General features: G+C 36.7%; 1 pseudogene; it reads right to left on the reverse strand.

Annotated features, from left to right (window-relative positions):
- Window positions 1-13,350: 13,350 nt before the first annotated feature.
- LOC143626931 (small nucleolar RNA R71) lies at window positions 13,351-13,451 on the reverse strand (annotated as a pseudogene).
- Between the last annotated feature and the right edge of the window lie 10,749 nt (window positions 13,452-24,200).

The raw sequence follows: 24,200 nt of genomic DNA on the forward strand, positions 1-24,200 counted from the left end.
CTTAAATTTATAAAAATATTTTTATTATATTTTTCTAGTGGACACAAAAATTATAAAAATTCCTCCAAGCAGCAAGGTACGTGCAGCTATTTCTGTGCGCAACAAAATGGTTTTATTTTTATAAAATTCATTACCGAACCAAATTTAACGATTCCAATTGGGTTTGATTCTTAAATCAAAATATTAACTTCCAGAAATGGAACCAACTAATTTGGACTTGTTGAAAAAGAGTTATGATGTCGGGAAGATAGACCAGAATCTGTCATCCCGCATCAGCTTTGACACTCGATCTTATAAATTCATAAAAACCATTCAAATCTCGTCCAATAATTACATATTATACCTTTCTGGTAACTAGACTCAAAGTAGAATCTCATGGAAACAAGAATCGATCATAAAAAATGGATTATCATCTCGTTACAGACCCTACAATAAACGTATACAAATCTGTCAGCAAACTGTTATCATCAAAACTCAACCCTAACGTGTTCGATAACGGGTTTAATGGTGACAAAGACTTGCATGGACGTTAGACTAACCTTAAATTGAAGTTTTACATCCTAATATTGGATGCAAAAAGAAAAACGAAGGCTTTGAGCTGCTGCCATGGTTGCGATCGGCTGGAACAAAGAGGAGGGCTAGGGTTTTGTTAACATATTATAAAAGTTACACTCTAGCCCCTTGAGTTGAAAGGATGCAACAAATCTTGGATGAAAAGTAAGTTATTTTAACATACCGGGATGACGAGAGTGTCCTCGAGAAAGGCCAGATAAACCCCGAGGGATGTACATACTTTACATGCTTTTAAATCATTGAACCGAAAATTAACGGGTGTTACAGATGGAGACCGTAAAGGGCTTTATCAAGTAGATACACTTTGTCTTTGTGGATCGGATCGACAAACCCCGGTGGTTGTCCCACATATACTTCTTCGCTGATTTTTCCATTAGGAAATGCAGACATAACATCTAACTTATAAACTTTGAAACCTTTCCAAGAAGCAAAAGCTAGAAAGATCCGAATAGCCTCTAGCCTTGCAACTGGTGCATAAACTTCATTATAATCGATACCTTCTCTTTGATTGAATCCCAAAACAACTAATATTGCCTTGTTTCTTACAATAATTCCATGTTCATCCCTTTTGCACTTAAACACCCACTTGGTGTTTATCTGCCTTTTATCTTCAGGCAAGTCTACCAATTTCCAGACTCAAAGCTTCTCAAACTGCATAAGTTCTTCTTGCATTGCATTGACCTAACTTTCTTCTGTTAGGGCCTCTTTGTACGTCTTTGGTTCTACCTGAGAAATAAAGCAATTTAATGAGAATCGATTTTGTAATGGAGAAATATGAGTATAGAAACACTAAAGATTCTGATCAAGTTGTCGTCTTGTTTGTACTCCAGCATTCAGATCTCCTATGATATGCTCCTCAGAATGATAAGAAACAGTTCTCGGGACTACTTCTAAAGGTACTGACACTTCAAATTGAAGATTTGTAACATTTTCTTCAGCATGAGAACTGGATGGAGAGATTGCTTCTATTATCTCCTCATCTATGTCATCAAAAACTGGAAGAGTTGCTGGAACATCCTCGGACTGAACATTTTCAGGTACATTTTGAGAAACAGACACATGTTCTTCAGTCACAATTTCTTAATTTTCCGACAATTGTTGATTGTAGATCATCATTAAAGTTTCTTCGGATGAATCTACCTCTGGGAGTTGAAAACTTTCCCATAGACTCTCATAATCGAATAGCCTCGAATCTCCTGGTCTTTGTACAGTAGGAAAGTATCGTTGACAGTCAACGTTTTGAACTTGTACGTTCTTGTGGAGGCTAGGAATGTAAACACGTCTGAGCGGACTTGCATACCCCACAAAGAATCCTTCAACAGCTTTAGGACCAAATTTCCCAGTTGGATCAAGAACCGTACATATTGACACAAACGGTTCAAGCCATTTCAAATTGGGTTTCCGACGATTCAGAAGGTCGAAACATGTCTTGCCAAATTTCTTGACTGTAAGCACCCGGTTAAGTGTATAACAAGCTGCGGCTACTGCTTCAGACCAAAAATTAACTGGTAATTTTGAATCAGACAACATAGTTCGAGCTATTTCAATCAAAGTCCGCTTCTTTCGTTCAGCGACCCCATTTTGTTGCGGTGTGTACGGTGCATTGAATTCATGAAGAATCCCCCGGTCATTACAATACTCAAGCATTTTGTTGTTCTTGAACTCCGTCCCATTGTCACTTTTGATTCGACGGATCAGTAGATTATACAATGTCTCTAGTTTCTTGAACAAAACCATAAGGGAATCATATGTCTCATCTTTAGATTCCAAAAACTTTACCCATGAAAATCTTGAGTAGTCGCTTTAAAGATCACAAGATAATACAATTCTCCTGTGATACTTTTGACATTTACTGGACCAAATAGATCCATGTGAAGACGTTCAAAAGGTAAGTTGATGGAGTTGACAAGTTTCTTTGGATGAGGTTTCTTCATTTGCTTTCCCTTCTTACAATCCAAACACTCTTCAGTTAATTGAAAGTTTCTCAAGTTAAATCCTTCTACCAGATTCCTGTGAACCAGATGGTTCATTTTTCTCAAACTTATATGTCCCATCCTCCGATGCCATAATACTGATTCTCGTTCAGATGCTCTCGAGATGAAACACTGAGCAGACCCTGATGAAGTAGATGCTGTACTCATGTTCATGACATAAAGATCATTCACATGAGGAGCACGCATAACAATCCATTCCTCAGGTATTTTGAATCCCGGTTTCAAAATCAAACATTCTCGATCAGTAAAGTGTGTAGGGAATTGTTTATCACAAATCTGTGATATACTAAGTAGATTATTTTCCAACTCTGAAATGTAGTTGACATTGTCGAATATAACCTTTCCATTTGTTAAAGTTCCTTCACCCACAATCTGTCCACCTTGATTACCAGCAAATCCAACATACCCTCCTCTTATTGATTTAATATCATTTAGCAAGTAGAGAGTACCCGTCATGTGCCTAGAGCCCCTGCACACACAGTTAACGGTTTAGTGAAACAAGGAAACTGCCTTCTTGGTCTTGGGTTGTTTAAAATGTTTAAACAACAACCTATCATCCTCAACTTCTGAATCACATGATAATGATTTTTCAATTAATGTTAGTGACTCAGATGCAGAATTCACTTTTTCATCACACTCAGTTATTTTAACAACAGATTTTGGTACCCAGTTTTGACCAAAAGATTTTTTCTATTTATAAAATGATGTTTGAGCTATTTTTGAAATTTTTGAATTTAACACATCATTTTTAACAATCCTCTCAGCATTCACTGATTCATTTCTTTTCAAAATTTTCACATTTTCAATAACACAGCCTGGTTTCTTATCACACAAATAACCTAATCCAGGTCTTTTGTTCACACTCTTTTGAGGTTTATGACTAGAAATGTGATCTTGTTTGTATCGATTCGGACACGCGTAGAACACATTTCCAGCTTCATTACAACCAAAACAAAGTCTCCTATCAATAAACTTATTGATCTAAGATGTTGATTCAACATGATCATGCTCAGCTTTCAAAATATAAAATTCATCATTTGACTGTTTTCTGAATTCAATTTCCTTTTCAGACTCAAAGGTTTTGCCAATTACAAACTTTATCTTTTTCTCTTGACTAACTCGTGAAAATTGCTTATTATAGAAACTAGTTTTTGCAAATCTTGACGAGTTTTCATTTACTTTCTTTTGTTTATCCAAATCACTCTTATGATTACCCACCCCATGAGGTTTAACACTTTCCTCATTCAACACATCTTCTGCCATTTTTATCCTAGTTGCAGAATCACAACTAGAACTCTCATGTTCAACAGATTGAGAAATATCATGCTGTGGCGTATTGATTTCCACATTGAGTGCCTTTTTCAAACCTTTTGGTTTCTTTGGAACATAGTCATTCCACAAAGGTTGAGGCACAGCATGATAATCTTCTCTTAAGTTCTCGGTCTCATTATCCTCACTCTTTGATGATGTTTTGGGGATAATGTGATCAAGTACATATGACGACGCGGCATAGCTTACCAGTTTTAGGTTAACTCGTTCAGTCTCAATCTTGAGTGTTTGAAGCTCAAGTTTGAGTGCTGCGTTTTGTTTATGGCAATTTGTTTGCCTTGAACCGTGTGTTTAAGCATTGAAATTGTCTTTTGGTTTTGTAAAATCTTTTCCCAAAGACCCTTTTCACACGATTGAAGCTTCATGTAGGCCTCATTAACAACATTTAAATCAAACAAAGATTTATCATAGTGTTTCTTTAATTCTTTAATTTCTAGTTTTTTGAAATCACATTCAAAGCAAGGTAATTCGCATTTTTCACATATATTTGAGTTTAAAATTACCTCATTGGCCATGAACGCTTGATCAATTACTTCTTCACTTGTCGTTTCTGAGTCATCATTAGTGATTTCTTCTATCATTCTTTCAATAACCTTATTCTTAGCTATCTTTTCATCAACAGAAACAATCTCCTCCACATCTTCTGATTTGATGACGTTTGAAATTTCACATTTTCTTCCACACCAAAATCAATTTTTCCTTGTGGAACATCCTCCTCATAAAACCAACCTGCAAAAATTTCAACAATAACAGGAGGAAATAATGAAATCAAACAGTCAAAAGGAACCTCATGAATTTTATCATAAGTTCTTCGAAGTCCATCATCAGAAGACTTTTGATCGTCCTTTGCTTTAACTTTGTCACTTTCATCCACACTTTGATCTTCAACCACTTCATCCTTTACCAACTCATCTACTATCCCATTCACAAACTCATTAGCAATCACAGTCTCAGCTTCTATTTTTCTTTCCTCAACCCTCTCAGCTTCATTTGCTTGGAACACTGAATTCCAATTAAAACCCTCATCTGCTTGTGCAGTAGCTACTTTTTGTTGTGATGTTGATGCTTCAGTCGGTTTCTTGCCTTTTGAAGATTCACCCTCTGGACGATCATATATAGCTTGTATGTAGTAATCACGTCCAAAGGGATTAGAAGCATTATCTTCCACATTCTTACTTGTGCATTCCCTTTTGAAATGCCCTTTCTCTTTGCAACGAAAACATCTAACTTTAGACTTGTCAAAGCCTAATTTAGACGTTGTACCATTAAGCACATTCCGACCAATTATTTCTTTGAATCTTTTTGCTCTTCTGATTACACTCGCCATGCACCACCTGATATCGATCATCTCCATTTCCTCTGGATCAATCTGGTCGTAATCTTCCTTAGTCATATAGAAGTTTCCAATACGACTCGCAACCAGACATTCATATGACTCCAGAACTGATCCAAGAAAAGCTAAATGTTCTTTTACAGTATCGGTGGTCATATTTCCAATATTCTTCAGATTGACAGCAATGTTACATAGAATCACATCGGAATCTGTTTGGTTTGTGGGTTGAGAGACTGGAATAGTTCCTGTGTAGCTGCTACTGTAATGGGGAACAGTAGGAACATTGGAAACACAAGCTTGACTGATTGACTCAGCACAAAATGCAGTAGGAATCTTGGGATTTTGAGTAACAGCACTTGAAATAGAGCCTTTGTAATACAAACCCACATCTTGTGATATAGTTGTGGATTTCATCTTTTGTTTCTTTCTAAGCTCCAGATCATGAGCTTCAAGTTTCTCAATAAAACTTGCGAGGTTCAAACGAGCATAAGAAATGGGATTAGATTTTTGAATCATTATGAAAGTACCCCACTCTTCTGGCAAAGCATCAGCAAGTTTATCGATGTATTCATACGCAGGCTTATCAATCTTCAGCCTCTTCATCTCATTCACTAGATAGCAGTATCTTTCATTCAATTGAGCAAATGATTCACCCATAACTTGAGTGAATATGTCAAATTCTTTCTTCAGCAAAGCAATTTTTCTCTTTCTCATGTCAGGATTTCCACGATCTTTATTCAACAATGCTTGCCAAATTAAGTAGCAAGAACCATTATATTGCAAACGTTGAAAGATCTCAGCTTTGATGGACTGTTGAAATAGATTCAACATCTTCTTCTCTTTAAGAAATGAATCTTTATCCGCATCAGCAATCTGAGTTAATCTATAATTTTCTCCATTCTCATTATTTGGGATGACGTATTCTTCTTCAATGGCGATCCATGTTTCATAGTTCAATGCTTGAACGTACGTCTCAAATTTGTCGGCCCATGAAGGATAATCTTCCATCCTAAGAAGTTTAGGAGGCTTGTTGGCTATACCCATCTCATTTTCCAAATTAATGTTCTGAAGTAAAACAGGCGGTTGTGATACAAAAGCACTTAGGTTTTCCATTTTGATAACAGTCAACGTATATCTTCTTTAGTCAACGGATATGTTTGAACTCCAAGAGCATCAACGTATAAGTCTTGGTCAAATGGAGTCAACGTATATGTTTTGAAGAAAGGTCAACGTATAAGTATGAGGTCAACGTATAAGTGGTCACCTTATAACACATGCGGCGTATATGTTATACGCCGTATATGTTGTACATGAAGAACATATACGCTGTCATTACATATACGGTGACAATTTCCATATTAATGATTCTGGAATTTGAGGATGCAAATGATGTCGGTATTGAATGAATTTTGGTAGTGTTTGTCACGGATGAGTATGGAACATACTGTGAGATTTTGAAGAACTTTTGACGGTTGAAATTGTAGATAGAGATAAAAACCTTGAAAACTTTTGATGTTCAAGCTAGTAACGAGCCATTTTCTCTTATACCACTTGAAATTGGATTGACATGCTGATGTATTCAACAATTAGGATCTCTAGATGTTACAGCTTATGTCTCAAAGTGCGGAATCCATTGAGATTAAACAACACAAGTAAACATTAAGCATTCTCTTCATTGATAACTTCAAAGATTACAAGATATGACTTTGTAGCAACTTTCTCTCTCAACTCTCTCACTCTAACATTCACCGTAAAACTCTATATAATAACGCATAAGTCTCCTATTTATAGGAAACATGAACAAGCTCATCAAGTCCGTATATGATATACGGCGTATATCATATACGCTGCATAAGATATGCGCTAACTTGAAAACTTATGCGTTGACTAACAAACACAAACTATACATTTGACATTTTAGTTCTACACAATCATATCCAATTCATCTAAGACCCTAGCAATAGACATTATGCTCCAACAATTTCTACTTAAAACTTTTTAAGCTTCTTCAAAGCTTGGAACTGAATAATATTATCATTTCTCTTATATGTTCACCGAAAACAATTTGCTATGTCAAAAACATTTTGTGTCAGAAACTATTTTCTTAAGAAATTCTTTTTGCACCTTACTTTGAAACACAATTTGTCATTTAACCACGTAAGACTAGCAAACAGCACACAAGTAACACACAATTCATGAGTGAGTTTTCACTCCGAGCACACAAGTATTCTATCGAGCAAACTTCAAAGTTTATCATGTCAATGTGTGTGCTCGATAGACTTAACTCAAATTTGTTATTTCAATGCATGTGCTCGATGAACTTCTATGAGTTCTCAATTTGCTCGAGTACAAGTCATGTGCTCGAATAACATAAGAGATGATTCAAAACACAATCATTGTGCTCGACCCATAAATATATGCTTGAAAAGCAGGTAAGAGCTTTCAAAACATATTTCCATGCTCGAACATCAGATAGAAGTTACCTATGCTTGATTTACTTGAAAAATCTCAATGATAACAGTTTGTGCTCGAGGATCAACAAACACACCATCAATCACATAAGTATGCTCGAACCACTTTAAGAAGGTCTTTCAAAGCATCTTTTTATGCTCGAGCAGCTGAGACATGTGTATCTGTGCTCGAAGTACTTAGAAATCTTCAAGTAGCATTGTTTGTGCTCGAAGAGCAATAAACACAGTGTCAAGCACAGATTCATGCTGGAAATACTTAGAGCACTTAAATGTATCATGTAAGCATAGATCCAAGCACAGACATTAATAGTATCAAATTCATGATAATTCATCAGACAAAACAGTCACAAACATGATTCATGCAATCATAATAATCAATCAAGTATAGCAATAAATCATGCACACATTCACATTGAGTATCAAAGTTACTTACTTAAGCACACATCATCAATCAGACTTCATCAGCACTTATCATACCTAGGCATTTTAACAGAAAGTGAAACCTAGTTTTATCTAATGGTTTGGTGAATAAATCAACCAGATTATCAGATGTATCTACCCGTTTCATTTCTATTAGGCCTTTTTCACTACAATCCCTAATAAAGTGATGTCTAATCTCAATGTGCTTAGTCTTAGAATGTTGGAGTGGATTCTTAACAATAAACATAGCAGCAGTATTATCAATTAAAATTGGAGTAATAAAGATATTCAGACCATAATCCAGCAGTTGATTCTGAATCCACAGAACCTGTGCATAGCAAGCGGATGCAGCAATGTATTCAGCCTCAGCAGTTGAGATGGACACAGTAGTCTACTTCTTGTATTGCCATGACACCAACCTGTTCCCTAAAAACTGGCAGCCTCCTGAAGTTGATTTTCTACTCATGTTGCAACCATCATTGTCACTATCTATGTAGGCCATCAAGTCAAAAGAAGAGTTCTTTGGATAACAAATCCCCAAATCTGGTTTCCCTTTAAGATATCTGAAAAATATTTTTACTGCTCGCATATGTGCGACCTTGGGGTTAGCTTGGAATCTTGCACAGGCACACGCAACATACATAATATCTGGCCTAGATGCTGTAAGGTACATCAGTGATCCTATCTTGGCCCTATATTCATGCTAGTCCATTGGCTCCCCCTTCTCACCAGGTACCATCTTCTCATGTGTGTCCATTGGTGTAGACACTGTCTTGAAATCCTGGCACTTGGACTTGTTAAGAATTTCTTGGACATATTTTGATTGAGTGATAAAGATCCCATCTGCCTTTTGCTGTACTTGAAGTCCAAGGAAAAAGTTTATTTCTCCCATTGAACTCATCTTGTATTTAGACTTCATGACTTGCTCAAATTCTTTGCACATTTGTTCATTGGTAGAGCCAAAAATGATGTCATCTACATAGACTTGCAACAGCAGCAGATCCTTGTTCCATCTTTTGTAAAACAGAGTTTTACTAATAGCTCCTCTGTAGAAGCCATTGTCTAACAAGTGGTTTGATAGCTCATCATACCATGCTCTAGGAGCTTGATGTAGTCCATACAAAGCCTTGCTGAGCTTATAAACCTTGTTAGGATGGATTAGATCTTCAAATCCAGGAGGTTGAGTCACATACACCTCCTCATCTATCTTTCCATTTAAAAATGCAGATTTCACATCTAATTGATAGAGTTTTATGTTAATAGATGCTGCATATGCTAGAAAGATCCTGATGGCTTCTAGTCTTGCAACAGGAGCAAATACTTCTTCAAAGTCCACTCCTTTTTGTAAGCATCCCAGTGCCACCAGTCTTGCTTTGTTTTTAATTACAATGCCTCTTTCATCTTTATTGTTTCTGAACACTCATTTGGTTCCAATTGCATACTTGCCTCTAGGCTTGTCAACCAAGTCCCATACATGTAAGTCTCTGAATTGAGCCAACTCTTCTTGCATAGCTTCTACCCAACTGTTGTCTTTTAAAGCCTGATTAATGTTCTTTGGTTCAACATGGGATAGAAAGCAGGCATACAGACAGATGTTTGCTCTTTCAGAAGAACTTCTAGTCACTCTCTCATACAAATCTCCTATGATGTTCTTTGCAGGATGATTTCTTTCAACAGTAGTCTGCACAACTTGTTGTGCTAGAACTTCTATTTCAAGATTTGTCATATTTATCTCAGCAGCTTCACTTTCAATTCCTTCTTGAGCTTCAGCAGCTTCTTGATTTTGATCAATTTCAGAGGATGATGCATCATTTGACGTAATTTGGAAAGAGTCAAACAGAGACTGGAACCTGTCTTCAGCTTGATTGATCATTTCAGGTTAAGCATGCTGCTGACTTGGCACTGGTTCACTCTCCCTATCACTTGGTCCTTCATTTGATATTTCAATGACTGCTTCTTGACCAGTGATATCTATTTCACATGCTTCTTGATTGTTTCCTTCAAAGGTGAATCTATTATTTTCAGGAGCAACTGATGACCACAGTTTGTCCAGATCAAGTTGCTTTTGTTTTCCTTTGTCTTCAAAACTTGTTCTGTACATACTGTCATCCATGTCTTCATTATAAATTTTGAACGATTTGATCATCTTCTCCAGATCAAATAGCTATTTAGGTCCTTCAACATTATTAAAGTGGTTTTCATTAAAGATAATGTCAGAAGACTCAATGACTACCATGTGCTCCTTCACATAGACTATGTAAGCCTTTGGATGAGATGAGTAGCCCAAAAAGAAACATTCCAGTGATTTTGAATGGAATTTATTAGGATAGTCCTACAAAAGGCTTTAAGAACTTCAGATAAGGTTTTCTCTTGAAGATAATCTCCTATGGGGTCTTATTATGAGTATTGTTCAGAAGAACCCTGTTTTGCACATAGCAAGCAGTGTTGATGGCCTCTACCCAGAAGGTAACTGGCAGATTTGCATTAGCAATCATGGTCCTTGCAGCTTCAATCAATTTCTTGTTTCTTCTTTCTACAACACCATTATGCTCAGGAGTTCTTATAGCACTATATTGCTGAAATATCCCCTTGGAAGTACAGAATTCTTCCATTTGTCCATTCTTAAATTCAGTCCCATTATCACTTCTAATGACCTTTACTCTCCTTTCAAGCTGATTTTTCATCTTCAGCACATAGGTCTTGATCAACTCTGGGGTTTCATCTTTGTTGCTCATGAAGTAAACCCAAGTAAATCTTGAGTAGTCATCTGTGATCACCAGGCAGTATCATTTCTTTCCAATAAATGCATTGGCTTAACCAACATAATTTCATGGAATTGGTTGACTATGGTTACTTATATGTTTACAGGTAGGAGGAGGTAAAGGATGAAATTACGAGAACGTGGGCGAAAACGGCGAAGAAAACGGAGTTGAAACGAGATATATACGAAGAAAACAAGAAAATGAGCAAAAGCTCCCCGTGGCACACGGTCAACACCGTGGACCACGGTCAACCCAGCTCCAAAATGACAGTTTTCACCATACCGTGGTCATTCTATGAACCGTGGATGGACCGTGGCCCACGGTCTGGATCGTGGACCACGGTCCGACTTATAACTTTCGAGTTTGGGCCACGTTTTAGGCCGTTTTTGGGTGTCTTTTCAGATATCTTTCAATTGGGAAGATACTAGGGCGATTTGTGGAGGCTAAAACATTAATTTGGGTGCTTCTAATTGAAGATTAACACTATAATCATTGATTTCTTTGGATTACACATTGAATCGATGATTCTAACCATGAGTGGCTAATCCTTTGGTATTTCTCCTGGATGTAAGGTTGTTTACAAAACACTTTTGTTTATTGTTCTTGCACTTGGATTGATTATCTGATTGATATGCTAGTATAATCATAATGTTTGTTTGATTTTTTTAATTTGTCTATATCATTTTAACCTAGTTTCGTTCTATACGTTCTTGGTGTTGTTGACAATCGAGATTTAGTAGAATAAATTAAGGTTAAGAATATATTGATTGATTACCAAATAACAACCTCGCGTTTTAGGAATCTGAGTACTTAGTTCTTGATTAATCACAAACAATTACACTTACACAAAACCAAGATAGTATGGTTTATCCATTGAATATTAACAAAAGTGTTGAGTAATAACCTGAACCCCAAGGGGAATGCTTGTTTAATAAATTGTTTACAACTTTCGTGTTAGTTTATTTTTGATATTAAAAAATCATATCAAAATCACTTTGAAGATTACTTTTTTATCTTTTACTTTTATATTAGTTTAATTGATAAGCTACTTGATTAACACATATTCCACAAACTCTCTGTGTTCGACACCCACTTACTGCTATCTATTTACTTATATTTGGTTTATTTTTGCGCGAGTCTTCGACATCACGTCAAATTTTGGCGCCGTTGCCGGGGAGTAGTGCTCAACATGTGTTAATTTTGTAGTTTTTGTCTAACTGTTATTGTCAGTTTTACGCCGGTTGTGCTAGTGTGCAGGTACTTACAGGTATATGCATACACGACGCTCTCGGTCTTCGTCACCGTTAGCTTTTGATCATGAAATCAAGGGAACTTTTCGTCAGAATCGGATTTTACAAAGGGAAAACATGATTATTGGGTCACCAAGCACACAAAGTCGAACAACTGACACCACAATCATGACTTCAGAACAAACTTTACCACCAATGCCGCCACCCATCAATCCAGAAAACCCACCATCCACTGTACCCATTACCACCACCAGTCCCACAAGTGAACCTACTTCAACTGTGTTTAGCTTTCAACCACCAGCTAACCTTCCACCCTTGACCAACTTGATGCCTATTCAAGGACAATCATCAAATTCACCACAACAATCACCTTTTCACTCTCAACAACATCCACTCTACCATCAACAACCATACACAATTCACCAAGACCCACCTATAACCTATATTTCACCAGGTCCTAGATCGGGCCCGCATTTTTTTGGTGGGCCACGTTATGGAGATAATACTGAAGGGTATGAAGAGTATGAAGAGTGATATTCAAGTGGAGTTGATGGGAATCAATTGAGAATTCAAGGGCAATTCGGGTATGTACCCGAACAACAGCCGCAACAACAAATGCAACAATGGGAATCAATTGAGAATACAAGGGCAATTCGGGTATGTATTCAAGAACAACCGCAACAACCACAACCATTGCAACATGGTCCACAACAACCACAATATCAACATCCTCAACAACCAAATCCCCAACCACAATTTCAACAATATGCACAACAAAGGCCCGTTATCGGAAAATGGGCCAACCGAGAGTACCATTGGGGGTACCAAGACGTCATGCAAGAGAAATAGTTAGGGGAATTGAAGCTCAATTTCGACCGGTCATCATCAATAACCCATCTCCGGTGGTTATTCCTCAAAATCAAAATGGAAGAATGTTTGAGGTTAGAACCAATGCGCTTTAAAGTTTACCAAAATATAAGGGTCTAGCAATGGAAGAACCTTATTTTCACTTGGAGGCATATGATTCTATTTGCAACACGATCGGGGGTCAAGGTTTTTCACCGGATGAGGTTAAGTTGGTTCTATTTAAATTTTCGTTGGAGGATAAGGCGAAGAGATGATTCTACACACTACCATCCGCATCAATTTTACACTTGGGCCGAGATGCAACAAAGGTTTTTGGAAGAGTTTTATACAGCCCAAAAGACTAATGATGCGAGACAAAGTTTGAGATCTTTCTAACAACAAGCTGGTGAAATGTTTCATGAAGCATTTGAGAGGTTTAATATGATGATCAAGAATTGTCCCCACCATGGTATAGTTCTTTAGGAGTTGTTAAAAATGCGTTTCATGAGGGGTTGAATGCGGAAGATGAGAGGGATTTAATGTCAATCACAAATGGTACGTTTGGTACCAATGATGAACAAGATGATTGGGCATTCTGGGAGCGAATGCCGGTCACATCAAAGAGAAAGGCTCAAACCGTAAGAAGAGCAAGGCCGGCTATCACAAGACCACAAGTGCATGCGGTTAACAATGAAGCACCTCAAAGTTCTAATCAAGTATATGATGTGTGCACAAGTTGTAATGGGTTGTGACATGCTAGTGATACGTGTCTAGGTGTGGAAGGGCAAGTTGAAGAGGTAAATGCCATTCAAGGTCAAGGAGGTGGTAATTATAACTATAGCATGAACTCAAACACTAACCACCCCGGGTTGAAAAATCATCTCAATTTTCGTTATGGGAATCCGGCTACTCAATCAAATCTGAATTTCCAAGGGAATCAAGGAAATTATGTTCCACGCCAACAATACAGCAATCAAGGCTTTCAAAGTCAATTTCAACAAAAAAGTGGATCTTCGGGTCAAAGTTCTTCAAGAGGGAATGAAGTCATGGATATGCATAGGATGATGCAACAAGACATGCAAAGGAGAAATCAACTTGATGAAGTTCGCATGCAAAAGGATGAAGTGACAAAGCCTTTCAATCGTTGACCACTCAAATGGGCGATCTTGAGAATTTGAAAAAGAAACAGCTCGAGCTTAAAGAAGGGGAACAACGTGCATATCAATGCGGTAAGTCTTTTACCTAATTTTGTGATTGACAGGTCAGTTGAGAAGAAAGAAGTTGAGCATCAACAGAGTGAGAAGGTGACAGAAAAAGGTGGCCGACCAAGGAAGACGAAAGTGAGACATCCACCTAACCTAAATGATCCAGGGTGGAGGATGAGGATGTTCGGGCCCGACCCTGGTTTGCCGGAAGACTGGCAACAGTTGCTTGAAAAAGGGCGTACTTATAACGAGAAGGCTGCACGGGAGTGGGCAACCCACCCACCTTGAATGTCATTAAAGTTTCAAAAAGGTGGTAATTGTACATTTTGTATATTTTTACTTTATTTTGCTTTATAATTTCTAGTTTGTTTGTTATTAATGGTATTTTAAGTTACCATCTTAGCAAACACCAAGTGTGGGGAAATTCTTATGGATTTCTTTTCGACACTATGATGGGGACAACAGGTTTTTTTTTTCATGAAAAGAAGTGGTATATCTTAGTTTTTATTTTCTCAAAACCACACATTGAGGGCAATGTATCCCAAGTGTGGGGATGGGGAAATTTTATGTTTTAAAAAAAATTATAAAAATTAAAAAAGAAAACAAGATTTTTGAAAGAAAACCGAAAAGTGGTAAGATGGCGGGATAAGTTTTGGTCCCTTTTCATGGTCATAATTCTCTTAAATTCATGTTTGCTTAGTTGTTTTAAAAACGAGGTTGTGTAGTATTCTAGTTAAGGTTAGCATGCTTTCGGTACAATAACCTGCATAACATGTCCATATCCACTTGTGTATTGGGAAAGTGAAGAGTGGTGAGAAATTGGTTATTCTCCGCTAGAACTTGTTCGATCAATGCATTTTGAGACCTTAGCTTGGCATAAGTGCAAAAGTGATAGAGGCAATTAGGTTAAAGCCTCGTCTGGATGAGCGCGAGTGTGGGTTTTGAGGGTTGGGCCTCATACATTACACATATGAGCGTGGGCAATGAGAGGGGCGGGGGGTTGGTTACCTTAGAAAACTTTATTGGACCTATTATTTTTATTCAATCAACCCTGATGTTATTTTGCGAGACGATCCGGCTTAGTAGGTATTTTTTTGTATTTTTAATTGTTTTAGTACTAATCAATAGGAAGTATTAAGTATTATCTTTACTCGAAAAAAAAAAGGAAAAAATGACCAAAAAAGGAAAAGAAAAAAAAAGAAAAAAAAGAAAAGAAAAAAGAGAAAAAAGAAAGAAAAAGTTGAGAGTCAATGTTTGAAGTAGGGTGTAGTGAGTGTTGAGATGCAAGTTAGTAATGTTTATAGTTGTTTATTTTTTTGTTTACTTAGTTTTGATGTAATAAGCCGGATCGGATCGCCTAAGCTACTTTCAATATTCCCCTTCCATACCGTTACACCTTGCCCCATTATAACCCGTTTTAAGTCCTCTTGATTTGCATTTGTGTCAAAGCATTTATATAGGTGGGAGATTTGACGGTAGTACAAGTGTATGCGAGGAGAATTGGTTATGATTGAATACATGTGAATAATCACAAAGAAGAGAGTTAATGTGAGGACCACGGTCAACCCAGCTCCAAAATGACAGTTTTCACCGTACCGTGGTCATTCTATGAACCGTTGATGGACCGTGGCCCACGGTCTGGACCGTGGACCACGATCCGACTCGTAACTTCCGAGTTTGGGCAACTTTTTAGGCCGTTTTTGGGTGTCTTTTTAGATATCTTTCAATTGGAACGATCCTAGGGCTATTTGTGGAGGCTAAAACATTAATTTGGGTGCTTCTAATTGAAGATTAACACTACAATCTTTGATTTCTTTGGATTACACATTGAATCGATGATTCTAACCATGAGTGGCTAATCCTTTCGTATTTCTCCTGGATGTAAGGTTGTTTACAAAACACTTTTGTATATTGTTCTTGCACTTGGATTGATTATCTGATTGATATGCTAGTATAATCATAATGTTTGTTTGATTGTTTGTAATTTGTCTATATCATTTTAACCTAGTTTCGTTCTATACATTCTTGGTGTTGTTGACAATCGAGATTTAGTAGAAGAAATTAAGGTTAAGAATATGTTGATTGATTACCAAATAACAACCTCGCGTTTTAGGAATCTGAGTACTTAGTTCTTGATTAATCACAAACAATTACACTTACACAAAACCAAGATAGTATGGTTTATCCATTGAATGTTAACAAAAGTGTTGGGTAATAACCTAAACCCCAAGGGGAATGCTTGTTTAATAAATTGTTTACAACTTTCGTGTTAGTTTATTTTTTATATTAAAAAATCATATCAAAATCACTTTGAAGATTACTTTTTTGTCTTTTACTTTTATATTAGTTTAATTGATAAGCTACTTGATTAACACATTCCACAAACTCTCTGTGTTCGACACCCACTTACTGCTATCTATTTAGTTGGATTTGGTTTATTTTTGCGCGAGTCTTAGACCTCACGTCAAGTCATATTGTAGTCCTTCAACATGTAGCACATTCTCAAAGGATGCCTTGCCATTGGTGAGTGTGCCTCTTCCTACAATCTTCCCTCCATTTTCATCACTCCCAAAAGCTACTGGACCTTCATATTTTCTTTCATAATTAATAAGAGCTTCTTTGTCACGGGTCATGTGCCTGGAACATCCACTGTCCATATACCATAAGTCATTGATGTTCATGGACTGTTCCTGCACATATACATAAAAGAGAATCAGTTAGATTCTGAGTTGCAAACTGTATCAGCTTGCAAATCAGATTCAATTGGAGAATCATCAGTAGTTGGAAGTGAAAGTGGAAGTGGATCTTCATAGACTGTTTCAAAATCTTCATCTTCATCTGAGTCTGATCCATTTGACACAGCTGATGTCTTAATGCTGTTTTCAATCTGATCAATCACACTGTGTTTTCATTCATTTAACTCCTTCTTAGTCTTCCACTGAAACCCTTTTGGTTCAAACCCTTGCTTCAATAAGAACTTTTCATCACCATTAAGAACTCCAGGTCTCATTTTGGCTTTTCCTTTGTCATTTAACCTTTTGTTCTTCATCTTCTTGTTTGACACTTGTTCATTCTCTTTAATCTTCAGAATTGTCTTGAGCGTCTTTTCTAAAATCATCTTTTGCTCCTCATTATCAGATGAACTTCTGTTTCCATTTAAGTATTTCTCATACATTTCTTTGTAACTCCTCATATCAAAACCACTTACCACATCAGGAATCTCAAATGTGTCCTCAACAATCCAGCAAGAATTAGTGTGATGTCCATATGCATCACATTTCTTGCACCAGACTTTGGCAAAACTTCCCATATCCTCAAGCAGTTTTATATCTTTAATTCTATCACTTGGCTTTGGAAAGTCAAACCCTAAGGAGGTTTTTGGACACAATATGTTAGAAAAATCCATCTTGATGGGCTTACTGATGTCAATTGTTTTTGGATACTTTTCTTTTACAAACACAATTTTCTTCAGCTTGGATGGAGTTCTTGAAGAACTTTCTTCTTGTTCTTTTGAATGTCTCTTCATTGGCACATAATCCACATCCCCAATATCAAACAATTCATGATTAGAGAAAACTGGATAAATTGGTGGGTGTGTTTGATCATATGAAGATTTCTGAGATACATTACTCCTTTTCTGAGGTACAAATTTCAAATACCACATGCTCTCTTTTCATCTGTTCATAATGTTTCTCATCTTGGGAGTCATATTTCGCAACATTGGAATCTTTCCATCTTTCATTTTGCTAGATCCCTTCTTCTTTTTCTTGCCTTTTGATGATTTGGTGCTCGCACAATTGCAAGTGCTTCCATCACTGGAGTATTCACTCCATTTGTTTTTCTCATCTACTTTCTTCTCTTCAACCTTCTTTTCCTCTGATTCATCACTTAGCTTCATACTAAACTCTCCTTCTTCATTCACAATCACTTTCTCATACTGTTTTACAAATTCAGTTCTATCTTCAAAACATTCTTAAATTGTTTCAGATACTCATTCCTGCTCTCCTTGTCTACTTTTAGCAATGTTGTAAAACTACCGAGTAGGCGGCTGAGTACTCCCCGATTACTCCCCGCCTAGATCGAGTACTCCCCGCCTCGGCCGAGTACTCCGTAGGTATTTTCCGAGTAATCCCTGACTACTCCTGAGTACTCACAACTCCCCAGTCGACCGCCTAGGACTGCCTAACGACTTTTACAACCTTGACTTTTAGTGGATAACTGTTACAGAAAGGTGGTGGTACCTTTTTGTATTTTTCTTCATCAGCCATTTTGTCCAAGTGACCAACTATGTTTCCAGTACACACCAGATTCTTCAGGAATTCCATTTGAATCATTAATTCAGCATTCTTTATCTTCTCATCAGCATACATCTTTTTCAGTCCCTTAATCTCAATAGTCATTCTTGATTGAGCTCTGTATGCTTGCATACAATCTTTTTCTAGTCCCTTAATTTGGTTTTCATAGGTTGCCTCACTAGTCTCATACACATTCAGAAATACTTTTTTTCTTCCACATTCTAACTTCCACTTCCCAACTTCCTGATTGAGCTAATTAATTAGATCAAAAATGGATATATCAGAATGTACCTGTGAATTTGATGATTATGGCTTGTCCTGCACCTTGGCCATGAAAGCAACGTTTGCGTTTTCCATTTCTGCTGCATGATTACTCCAGTTAAACTCTCCATCTTGAGGTTCCTGTCACACCCCGTTAAGCGATTTGCGGAAGCGTAAAACGGAAATGTAAAAGACACCTCTGGTATCAACCACATTGTTTATAAAGAACAATACAAACTAGTTTACAATATTTTACATCGATCTAACTTTGTTTACAACTAAGTGATACAAACTAATTCTAGCGCGTTAAGCTGCTTTACTTCTTACTAGCACACTTGCATCAATTCACCTAGCATTGATCGCAAGTTAAACACGTAGCACATTGACTTTCAATCCCAATCCAGTACCTGAAAAACATGTTAAATTGGGTCAACTATAAATAGTTGGTGAGTTTCACGAGTTTCAAGAAATCAGTTGTGCGTACAACAATCATAGTTTGTAAATACGTAAGTATGTATGCATGTACGTTCACAAGTACGTTTGTTTGTATGTTTATGATGTAATTATGCTAAGCTATAGTGAAGCCTTGACCGTCTGTGCTGCGTGCATCCATTTCACATGCTCAATCAACCACTGTGGCTCCCCTTCCGCCCACAACATGCCCCCGTAGCTATGTCTAACACTACATAGCCTGTTTGTATAAGTATGGTCATGTGCAAACGCCGCTATGTGACACGGCAACCAGGCCGATTCCGTTGGGTTTGTCAAACCAATAGTAGTATTCACAAGCCACCGGCTCGATGTTAATCACTGTGTTCGTGGGGACTTTCGTGTGTTAGCACTAAGATAATTCCCCCATCATCAAACAATTCATAGTGTACAGATGTGTATCAACATGTTTTTCACCCCGAAATTCGTAAAAACAGTTTAAACGTGGGGTCATGAAACTCACGGTTTAATAGGGATTCAGTACAGCGTCAGCTTGTAGTTCATTTGACTCGTATCACTAACCCCCTATAATAAGTATTATAATAATATTAATATTTTAATATTATTATAATCATTATACTAGATTGGGCTATATAACTAATCTGGGTATAGCTGGTACGCCCAGAAACTATCAACAGACTTAGATTGTGATGTTGTTCAATGTCTAATACTTAAAACCAAATTTGGCTTTGTTTCCCCGTTTTCCCAGCTAGGCCAAGTTGTTCGTTTATGTGTTCAAAAAACAGTTACAGGGATGTATGCCTAGGTAAATGTGCTGGTCGATAAAATGACTAAGTTATAAAGAAAGATCACACATTGGGGTTCTGGATTCACTACGGGGCTCGTTTCTGTTTATTCAGTTTGATTTGGAGAAAACGCGCACAAATTATCCAAATTGTCCAGGTTTCTCATAAAAAGTTCGTTTTTATTTAACTAATTTAAAAATATAATTTCAGATCACTTTTGATGTTCTGATATTCCAACATGTTCGTTAATCGCGAACTCGTCGGGTTATATGAGAATTAAGTTTGTTTAATCTTTAAATTAGCACAATTAATTATCTGTTAATCCTTAAATTATGAAAATTTTGTCATTTATCAATTAAATTATTTAGATTTTTATGAAAATATTTCTGGAATTATTTATTCATTTAATAATTTATAAAAATTCATTTTATTGGCTATATTTAGCCCGAAAATTGTACGTTTATACCAAACGATCTCCAAAAATTCCACCAAAATTTCTGAATGACCAGAATACATACCAAAACAACCTGGAAAACTTTCAAAGTCTAACAAACTTTCCAATTGTCTTTTTCGAGCCAAAAACGATTACGAAAATTCAAATAAATGCGAATGCACAACACCTACTTAGGCTTTTCCAAATGATCCCAAATTTCATATGTGATCATATTTTATAAAATCTTAGTTCCCCAAAAAAAGTTCATAATTTTTGAAGCATTTTAACTACTTTTCCCCAAATAAACGCCCCAATTCTGTAATAAAATAGCTAAATATTCTCGGATGGTCGAAAAATTACCAAATTAGAACAGGGACCAAATCATATTGCTACTGATGTCCCTGGAAAGTTTTATGACCTAAAAATATGCACATCACAACCTTAACCTAAACAGCCCGTAATCGAGCATTTCGACATTACCTTTGCGGTTTTCGCCCATTTTTTCTCACTTAATCAAATTTTTGAGTCCTTGTGCTTCTACATAAGCTATGTATAGGTCCTATATCACAAACCAAGCATGTATCATCAATTGACCAGCCATGAAATTTAGGGTTTCGGTTAGGGTTCTAAACCGAACTTTTGAACCGTAAAAACGTCGTTTAAACACTCTAATATGTGTTTATGGCTAAAAAATATGTTGATTCTGATTTCTAACCAGGTTTAACATCAAAGTATGTTTTTGGATGATTTTTAAAGAGTTTTACATGCTTAACTATGGTTTTTACTAATCAAATCATCATTTTATGCTTAATCCATGCTTAATCAAGTGTAAAAATATCAAAATCAAGGTTTTTACCTTGTTTTTTTGGCTGAAAATGATGAGGAGCAGCAGTAGCGGTGCAAGGACTTGATAATGACCAAAAATATCTTGAATGCATATCTAATTTGGAAAATATAACAAGAGGGGTGGGATCCCCCCTTGCGGCAGCAAGAAACAAAACCCAAATGGGCTTATGTTATTCCAACTTTACTCGATTTTTGTGTCGTATGTGAAATCCCGAGTCCAAATTTATTTCGGGTTCGGTTTTTGGTTCGAAAATCTTATCGGGTACGACAAACAGTGCAAAAACGAGTGTTTTTCGGCTAATTTATTGTAAATTTAGAAAAACATACTATTTGTTTGTGAAAATCGAAAATATTTTCACGGGTCGCTTAAAACATTTCAAACAAGTGTTTGGTAAGTCTTTTTCGGCTTAAAGTATGATACGATGCTTGGTTTGTAACTACCCTTCGCGTTTAAATCTATAGCGGGTAGTTAAACGAGCATGTTTTCGTTTAACTTGTTTGCTATCGAACTAAGGTCATAATACTAATATATTAGCTTAAAATAATCGTATATCACTTACAGATGGCCCTCCGAGATATCTGGGTCGTAACCAAACCCGTTTGGTTATTCGTTCGTTTGTTATGCAATAAGCGTTTAATTGCTTAATCGGTAAATACGTACTGAGGTGTACCTGGTTTTGTCTCCAATGTCACATTCTCCACCCGGTAAGAAATTTCGCGCCCGAAATTCAATATGCCACTTAAAAGCTTCTTAGGAACAAATCAGAATATTTGATTTGGTTTTCAAATGTATATAATTTCCCGTTATAAGGCATTTTACCGAACACTGACCATTGAAATTCTGTTAAGTCGTAACTGTTTGATCTTCGCCTATTATTTATACGGATTCTTTACAAAGTTTAGTTATATGCGGGTTTCCAAGTGGTTCGATCTCCGCCTCGTTAGTACGACCCTTGTGTGTTTTGGTGTATAAGAATATGTTAGTGGAACTACAATCGTAAGTGAATTTGATTCTCATGACAGTTTGGTCAATAACATATGGAATTAATTTTTGAGATAACCTCGTATAGTTCCATGTATTTTGATATCAACTTATCAATTTCCTCAAATCAAATAACACATTTCAAGGGTCCACAATTTAGTACACACCTCGGTATAGTTTTGTTATTAGCCTCATGCGGATTTTCAGTTTGATTGAATTCTATGAGGTTTATTTGTGATTTCCGAAGTCAATTCAGATTTCGCATGTTGAGTGTTGCTGACTTTCATTCTCATAGTATATCGATTCATGTTCTTGTTCGTATCATAACAGTGATAGTGTCTTTTATATAGAATTATGATAACTATCAGTATACGAGAGATTACAAGATTACAAGAACTGATCATGAGTACAAGAAATTGAATTAGAGCTGATCGTGAGTACAAAGTGTTTGCAAGTATGATTCTAAGTATGCTATGTGTTGCGTATTTGTGATTAGCCGTAATTCAATATAAAAACAATGGTTTATAATGGATACTAACTACTTTGCTATAATCTCGGGCACGTTTGTTTACTATTTCTTCATGACCGTTCAGGAGCGTGGACGAGCTGGATAGACTTGGTAAAATATGCTCTACACAAAAGTAGGCTTTCTGGTAAACACGTTTTAATACCTGCAAAATAGATCATAATATATTTGAAATCAACTGTTGAGGATCCTTTAACCATTAGGGATCCACAAGGATCAAGAATCCTGGTCCCAAATATAACTAAAGCTAAAATTAGTTTTTCTAAATGAAAATACATGGTTTTAGCATCCAATAGACTTTTACTTATATAGTAGGTAGGATGTTGTTGCCCCTCGTGATCCTTGGCTAGTACGGCGCTTACAGTGTGTTGGGATACCGCCAAATAGAGGAATAATGACTCACCATCTTCAGCCTTCATGAGTAAAGGTGCTGATGAAAGGTATTGTTTTAAGTCTTCAAGCGCCTTCTCATAATTCTATCTCCATTCAAACTTCTTATTCTTTTCAAGGATTTCATAGAACTCTTTGCACCTTTCTAAGGATCTTGAGATAAACCTATTTAGGGCTACGATCCTGCCAATTAATCTTTGGACATCCTTTACTTTGGCAGGTGCTTTCAGGTTCATGGTGGCTTTTATCAGTTCTGGACTAGCTTTTGTCCCTCTCTTAGTAACCATGTATCCCAAAAACTTGCCTCCCCCCACTCCAAAGTGACACTTAGATGGGTTCAGCTTCATGTTATATTTGTCAAGGATATCAAAGGCATCTTCAAGATCCCGGAGGTGATCCCCATAATTCTTTGATTTCACCACCATATCGTTGATATAGACCTCTATGGTATCCCCCAGTTTTTCTTTAAACATCATGTTGACCAATAGTTGATAGGTTGCACCTACATTTTTCAAACCAAAAGGCACGGCAGTGTAGCAATATATACCTGTTGGAGTCATGAATGCCGTGTCTTCTTGGTCTGAGGGTTCTATTTGGATTTGTTGGAATCCTGAAGAGGCATCCATGAAGGTCAGCATCTCATGCCCAGCAGTTACATCCACCATGGAGTCTATATGTGGCAATGGGAAAGGATCTTTTGTCACACCCCAACCAAAGGCGGAAATGCTGGGGCATGATCCGATAGTTCACAGCCCGAAGATATTATCATGAATATAAATGACAATATCTAATTAATTTTTTTATTCAAAGAATACATACATTATTCAAGTATAATAAAATATTCCAAATAGATAAATATAATTTCCAAACAAGCTTAGGTAATGATTTTCTTTGTTAAATCCTATGGTCTTGTCTAAGTGTCCAACTTCAATCTTCAATACAAAGCAACCTGCATATGCGTATAAAATAAAAGAGTTTGTCAACAACACATGTTGAGTGAGATGATCACCAGATTTTTGACACAACAATAATATATATGATAGATAAAT

Source organism: Bidens hawaiensis, unplaced genomic scaffold, assembly GCF_021521415.1.
Source record: "Bidens hawaiensis isolate Kalapana, Puna unplaced genomic scaffold, B.hawaiensis_p1.1 tig00004539_1, whole genome shotgun sequence".
In the NCBI taxonomy this organism is placed as follows: domain Eukaryota; kingdom Viridiplantae; phylum Streptophyta; class Magnoliopsida; order Asterales; family Asteraceae; genus Bidens; species Bidens hawaiensis.